General features: G+C 40.2%; 1 pseudogene across 1 annotated transcript; it reads right to left on the bottom strand.

The window, feature by feature from the left end:
- Nucleotides 1-220: 220 nt before the first annotated feature.
- On the bottom strand, nt 221-3384 carry LOC143578026 (protein EARLY FLOWERING 3-like; annotated as a pseudogene). The gene is made up of 6 exons (XR_013143203.1): nt 3370-3384; nt 3094-3279; nt 2237-2907; nt 2098-2149; nt 1000-1435; nt 221-920 (listed from the first exon to the last, which is right to left on the bottom strand). The product of XR_013143203.1 is annotated as a protein EARLY FLOWERING 3-like (transcript).
- Nucleotides 3385-6864: the final 3480 nt, after the last annotated feature.

The following is a 6864-nucleotide window of genomic DNA, read 5'->3' as shown; positions in this document are numbered from 1 at the left end:
TACAATATAACTTTACATTTACATAAGCAGAGGTTATAATCAAAATATCGTTTCTTCATGGATTAAGAAATGTAAGTTTTTACATAGCGTTGCCATCTTTCTAAAAAAAGACATTACAATTACTTGCGCCACACGTTACCAAATCGAACCCTGTTTAATAAAGACAATTAACTAAAACGAAAAAGAGTTAATAATACAAAAAAGGACTAACTCGTATACTTGGGCTTTGATTTGCATTGCATCATAATCTTTGGATATATGTATGTATATACACCTCGTAATGTATTCAACAAATCAAGGCATACAGACAGAAGTAACAATCACAGAGCACAAAGTACAACCACGAACAAAGGCAAGCTAACCCGATCCATACTGCTTCCTTTCTTCTTGTATAGACTTGAAAATCCTCGCGACAGACGCAGTCGCTGACCATGCGGTATGAGGTATAACTTTAATAACACGAGCGGGGCCCGCTTCTTCAACTCGAGCCTGTTCAGGTTCAGAAGCAGGGGCAGGGGCAGGGGCAGGGGCGGTTGGGAAAAGAGGAAGAGCATTTTGGTCTTTTGTTTTATCGCTTCGACTGCTAGCTGTGCTGGCCTGTACCTCAGTATCTTTAGAAGCATTATTGTTATTAACATTATTATAATTACTGTTGTTATTATAGTTCTTAAGCTTGACCGCCTTTGGAACCACAGGACCTAGTTTCTCAGCTGGAACGTTAGTCGAGCATTGGTTGTAAAGGTTGGATGGTTCGAACCGGGTGGAGCTGGTGACGGACGGGTTAGCCATTTGCATACCGTAAGCAGGGAAGTAGCCGTGACTAGAGGGAAGTGAAGGGGTAAAGGGGTTAACCCCACAGAACCCTTCATAATGATGATGATGTTGATGAGGTGGCGCGCCATAGTTTGCAAAATTATGCCCTGTTTAGTAACATCCAAAAGTGCCGTCAACATCATCTCAAATATTATATTAGCATGCAATTGTCAAAAGAGGACTCACCAATCACAGGCATGGCACCAGGCGGTCCGCAACCGCCATAAACAGGCCTGATGAACCCGGGAGCAGGGTAGGGTTTGTAAACAAGTCCTTCAGACGGAGACATGACAGGAATCAACCATTGTTGTCCAGGTGGCGCGTTAAAATTCCAAGATCCCATGTTTTGATCGGACGGTGGCAACGGGGTCCCGCCAAATGGTTGACTGCAGTTTTGTACGGTAGATAGAGACGCCTTCCCAGCAGCATTCTCGGATGAGAACTCCATGTCATCATTCGGTTTCTCAACGTCGTTTTTGTGCTTAGGAATATTGATATTAACAGTAGGTTTCATAACATACTCGAGAAGCGGTTTCTTGATTGGAGAAACTTTTGGCGGTTTCGTTACATACCCATGTTCGTCGGCCAATATCTGAGGTGACCCCGCAATTAGTCTCTGAACCTATTTAATTCACTTCAAAATGTTAAATTTACCGAAACAATAAATTATAAGTGTTTCAAGTCAACCCCATCAAACCTGCTTGACCTTATACAACAAAATTTACTTCGAGACCCGAATATGAAAAACTCAGGGTGTGCATGAAGCCGAAAAAACCGAACCCAAACAAAAACCGACGGTTTGGCTTTATGTTTACATAACCACCAAACTTTCGGTTTGGTTCAGTTTTGCATGTAATTAAAACTGAAAAAACAACACTGAATCGAATTTATCGAATTTCACTTTTAATTTTGAAATGTTAAGAAATTATAAGAAATCAACTAATTATAAGAATTTAATAAATAGTGTAACCTAAATTTTTTAGCCCAAATGTATAAAAATCAACCAAAACATTTAGACTCAAATTTATTATTTTGGGCAAAAAAAAATTTCGGCCCAAAAATTTCAAAACCAAAAAAAAAATCGCAAAAGCGAACAGTTTTAAAAAACTAAAAAACCAAACTTTCAGTTGTCTTGTTTGGTTTGAGCCCTAAACCGACCCATGCACCCTACCAATTTGACTTGTTACAGCAAAATTGACTTTTAAGAAGCGAAGGCAAAAAACGATAAGTAGGGATGTTAGTTAAAGACAACAGAGGACCGCGTAGGCAGTTAACTCAGCTAACCTTAATCAATCTATGGAGCTCAAACACTTGAACAGCAAACACTCTTTGTTGGCTATAAAAAAGAAAAGCAAACAAGGGGGTAACTATGTAAGTTACACACTCAACTCAAATCCAAACATCTATTAATAAAACAACTTACTTGACAATAGCTCGTCTCGCTTTCCAAAAATGTTTTTGACCAATAATCCCGACAACATCATCAGGTGAAATATCAACTCCACAAATCGAATCCACCATTGAATTCTCTGAAACCGCATCATCATTGACTGCATCATTAGGGCTTCGTAAACCTTCTTGAATTTCCCTTAACATGACCGAATTATTTCCATAACCACTAGTAGTGTTATCCGCTTGCGGGTCAGCTCTACAATCCTTTAAACTCCTGCTATTTGAGCCGTTTCTAACATTAAAACTTGAAGATTCGTTAGTCTCCTTCAATGGGGCCTTAACGTTTTGTCTAGACGACTGATTTGAAGCGAATCGAGCAAAACCTTGCGAGTTTTCTTTTTGGAATTTGTTATTGTGTGGTTTAACATTATGAACGTTTGATAAACGGGTCGAGAAGGGTGCACCGAAAGGAGTGACAGGTTCGTTTTCTCTATTTTGATGATTTACACTCCGGTTTTGATTTGTTCCGGATTGCTGGTCGAATATTGGGACCCTAAAGTCGTCTTCTTCTTGTCTCTTTTTATGTTCTTGTTGCGCGCGTTGGTTGTTGAAGTCAGAGTGGCGTGCGACGGGCCTCCTAGTTGGCTGAATAGAAGAAGACTGCTGACGTGGCGAGAATGTACTCCTTTCGTTCACGTTTGCCTAAAAATCATGTGAAGGTTGTTTTGAATCTCATACGAGTCAACTAAAAAGTAGGTAAACTGGGAATGCATTTGAGTGCATACAGCCGAGTCATACATTCAAATGAAAGCATAAATTATTACAATAGCAATATACTTATTGTAATAACATGTTAATGCATTAAGTTAAAGTTTAGAAAATGTTAACAAAGTTGTTGTTGGGTCAATTATGACTCACCCGAGCATTAAACCTCTGTGAAGGAATAGTAAGTTGTTCATAAAGAGCCATTTTGTTCCTTGGAGGTGCTCTGGGGCCTCCTTTTTCGGTATCATTGACGTGAAGCCTCGGAAACATTGGTCCCATGGTTTTATCTTCATCTTTTCCTCTTTTCATCTTCAAGAAAAAACAATCAATAAAAATCTATGTTAAGAAGCTGGAGTTTGACTATACAATCTCAGAACAAAGATATAAAATCATACATACCTTACAGATCCCCAATATTAACTCACTTAACAAACCATAGATTCCACAAAAGACCACAGATCAAATTCGAAGCAAACCCAGATCGAATTGAACCCAACAACCCAGTTAGGGTTAGATTATAAAAAAAGGAGGATGATTCTAGAAAGCAAAAGATGTGGTGTAATTGGATGGGAATAGTATAGTATGGACCCAAGATTTTTTTATTTTTAGATAGAAACAGAATCTTTATTCAACCCAATACTTCAGAGACATCATCATTTATATAGTATATAGTATATAGTATCGACTGTATGTGTAAGTGTGTGATTTGAGGAAACTAATACTCAAAAAGATTTATAGAATCCTGCTTTCGAACATTCACCAGTGCGAGTGGAGCCACGTATGTATGTATTGCAATCCACTTTGTCCGTGGCTTCCCCATTTATGGCTCTCTGGTTACTTAACTTACTCCTCTTCATTTTTTACCATCTATAATATAAAGAAAAGACTTTGTTTTCTCTTTGTGTTTCGGGTTGTTCAGGTGGTCTTTTGTTGAGAAAAAATGACATGATAACTGAATAATTCAATCTACGTATTGATCAGTTACGGTTTTTTTTTTCTTTTCTTTTTGGGTATTCTTTAATTTGGGTACGGGTGGCTTTTGGACGGGTTAGGTATTCGGCTATGGTTAAAAGCACACCCCTGTTTTCATCCATCTTAAACGTGTCTAACTGATCTTCTGTTCAATGGCACGGAGGTGATGGGTAAAACTTGAGATTCTTATGGTCTCATGATCGAAACCTGACTCAAGGTAATTCTTCTCACGTTGGTGGATTTCCTCCTTCATGGTGTTCCTGAGTGAGTTACGTCTGAAATGTCAAAATCAGTATGAACGGTTAACATCACATCTCAAAATGACTCACTCGAGTATTATGGGTAGTTCCAAATGTTGTCTAAAAAACTATAATTCTTACGAATATTCTTACATATTCTTGCATATTTGTATTGTCACTGCCCCCGGTCCTTATACCACGGGAGGGGAGTCGTGAACGTTTGATGTAACGTCCCAAAATTTCAAGTAATAATATTTTATATTATAAATCGAGTTTTCTTAATTTGACATAGAAGTAATAAAATATTAAAAGAAAGATAAGTATGCTAATTAAAGGAAATTAATCATGGACTAAAAAGGAAAGATGGGTGTAGGTTCCTGGACGGATCGTACACGGGATATCGCTAACAACGCAGGTGCGGAATCCCTGCGCAGGTAGTTACGAGTGTAGAGTATGTAGAGATCGAACACACAAGCAATAAACCAACCACGTTATATTGATAACAAACACGTGACCCGAGGTCACTGTTACAGACTATGACACGTAACTTGGTTACTGAAAACTGAAACAAAAACCCTAAACGAACAACCCAAACTGTTCCGTCTGAAACAGTTTATATACACGACAACTTCGCCATAGGCGAAGTTGTCAATAACTTCGCTGATTCAACAAGTTCGCCATAGCGAACTTGTTGACAACTTCGCGCATTACAAAACAAACATAAACAAAACATAATTACATTACAGACTCGATTACAAATGCTAGACTATGAACTACTGACACACATGTACCAACAGACTCCCCCTTGGCAGTAGCTTCATATCTTGATCTTCAAATCTTGAGTCCTGTAATCTTCACCTCTACGCGTGCGCCCCTTCTCTCACACATACCGACACTACCCTTTGATATTTCCTAGCTTGATCCTTCCAAGCAGGAATGTAGAAGATCTTCTTCTCGTTGAGCACTTTCAAATCAGCCTTCGATAGATTAACAAGATGCATCGGGTCGTACACTCGAAGTACTTCTTGTTCATCCTCATCTTCCACATTAATCTGTTCTCCAATCCTCTCAATCTCATCCATAGGCAACACGTCATCATCATCCATCAACTCATCGTCCTCCTCCTCATCCAACTCCTTCAACGCATCAATAACGTCTTCAACATCAGTGTCGTCATCCACAACTACAACATCATCACCAGCTGCATTTGTAGACTACCCCTCAGTTGTGAAAGCTCCAAGAGCCTGAGAGGTTCTTGGCAGCTCATCACCTGCACCTGAAGGTGCATTGGGATCATCGTCATCAATTGGTATCAGAGCCAATCGGCTCGATTGTGAGGTTCGGGATTTCACGCGGGTGTAGAAAACGTCTCGTTTGACCTATTCGCGGGACGTGTTTTTGTTGGGATTGAGTTTTGCTAGTGCTTGACAGTCATTTTCAAGCCTTTGCATTGATCGGGAGCTGCTGGATTGACGAAAACAGATCTGAACAAACTTTCCTGTTCATCGGGCGAAGTTACCGTTCATCGGGCGAAGTTACCATTCTTCAGGCGAAGTTGCCGTCGCTGGAATTAGGGTTTTTGGCGAAGATATAAGGATTAGCGAAGTTAACTACAACTTCGCTCACTTCATAAGTTCGCCTTAGCGAAGTTATCCGCAACTTCGCTTCAAACCCAAGTTCGCTCAACTCATAAGTTCGCCAGAGCTAAGCGAAGTTATTCTTAACTTCGCCCAAATCAAGCGAATTTAAGATCTCAGCGAAGTTCTCTTTCAGCGAAGTTAACCTTCAAGCGAAGTTATTCTTAACTTCGCCAACTGAGCTGTTTTAATATTTTTTTGTTTTTCCAGGTTTTTCAGGTTTTTGCAAGGATGTCGTCGATCAATATCTCCGATTTGGTCAAGATGGAAGTAGAAGCGGGGTCTGCCACTAAGGCCCCGAGGCTGATGAAAGGAACTGACTTCGTGGCATGGAAGGACAGATTCATCCAATACATCAAATACCAGGATGCCAAAATGTGGGTGTGCATCCAGGATGGATATATCCCTCCAACTGCGCAATACGAAGGTCGCGATGTGGTTAAGAAGTACAGCAAAATGGAGGAGGAAGAAAAGAAAATGTACGAGGCCGAAAGCAAGGCCCATGCCGCGATAACAATGGCACTTCCTCAAGAGGTTCTCCATACGTTCCGAAAGTACACTTCTGCGAGAGAGCTTTGGGATGCTCTTGAAAATAGATTCGAGGGGAATGTGGGTATCCGTGCATCGAAGGTAAAACTTTTGAAGACCCAGTTCTCCGTCTTCAAATTTTTGAAGAACGAATCGCTGGATGATATTATCACCAGATACTATCATCTAATGACAGAGCTTAGCAATTATTCGATTGCTTACCGAGAAGAAGAGATCGTTGAAAAACTTCTCGATGCTCTCCCACCGAAGTGGGAAATGTACACCGTTCTTATGAGGGAAGACAGAGACTTTCCTAATTATGATCTTGAAACGGCAGTGAACAAGCTCAGAACTTATGAGCTTAATATGGTTCGAAAAGAAACACCTACAGATCAGATACAAGACCCTGGTATGTATGGTGCAAAGGTTAACTCAGGCTCAAGTTCAAGGCCTGAATCTGCTGCTTATTACTCTAAAGGGGAGTCAGGCTCTGACTCGTCTCATGAAGGAAACGTTTC

Source organism: Bidens hawaiensis, unplaced genomic scaffold (assembly GCF_021521415.1).
Source record: "Bidens hawaiensis isolate Kalapana, Puna unplaced genomic scaffold, B.hawaiensis_p1.1 tig00028997_1, whole genome shotgun sequence".
Taxonomy (NCBI): Eukaryota; Viridiplantae; Streptophyta; class Magnoliopsida; order Asterales; family Asteraceae; genus Bidens; species Bidens hawaiensis.
Note: the sequence above shows the minus strand (reverse complement) of the source record. Positions and strands in the feature narration are given on the sequence as shown.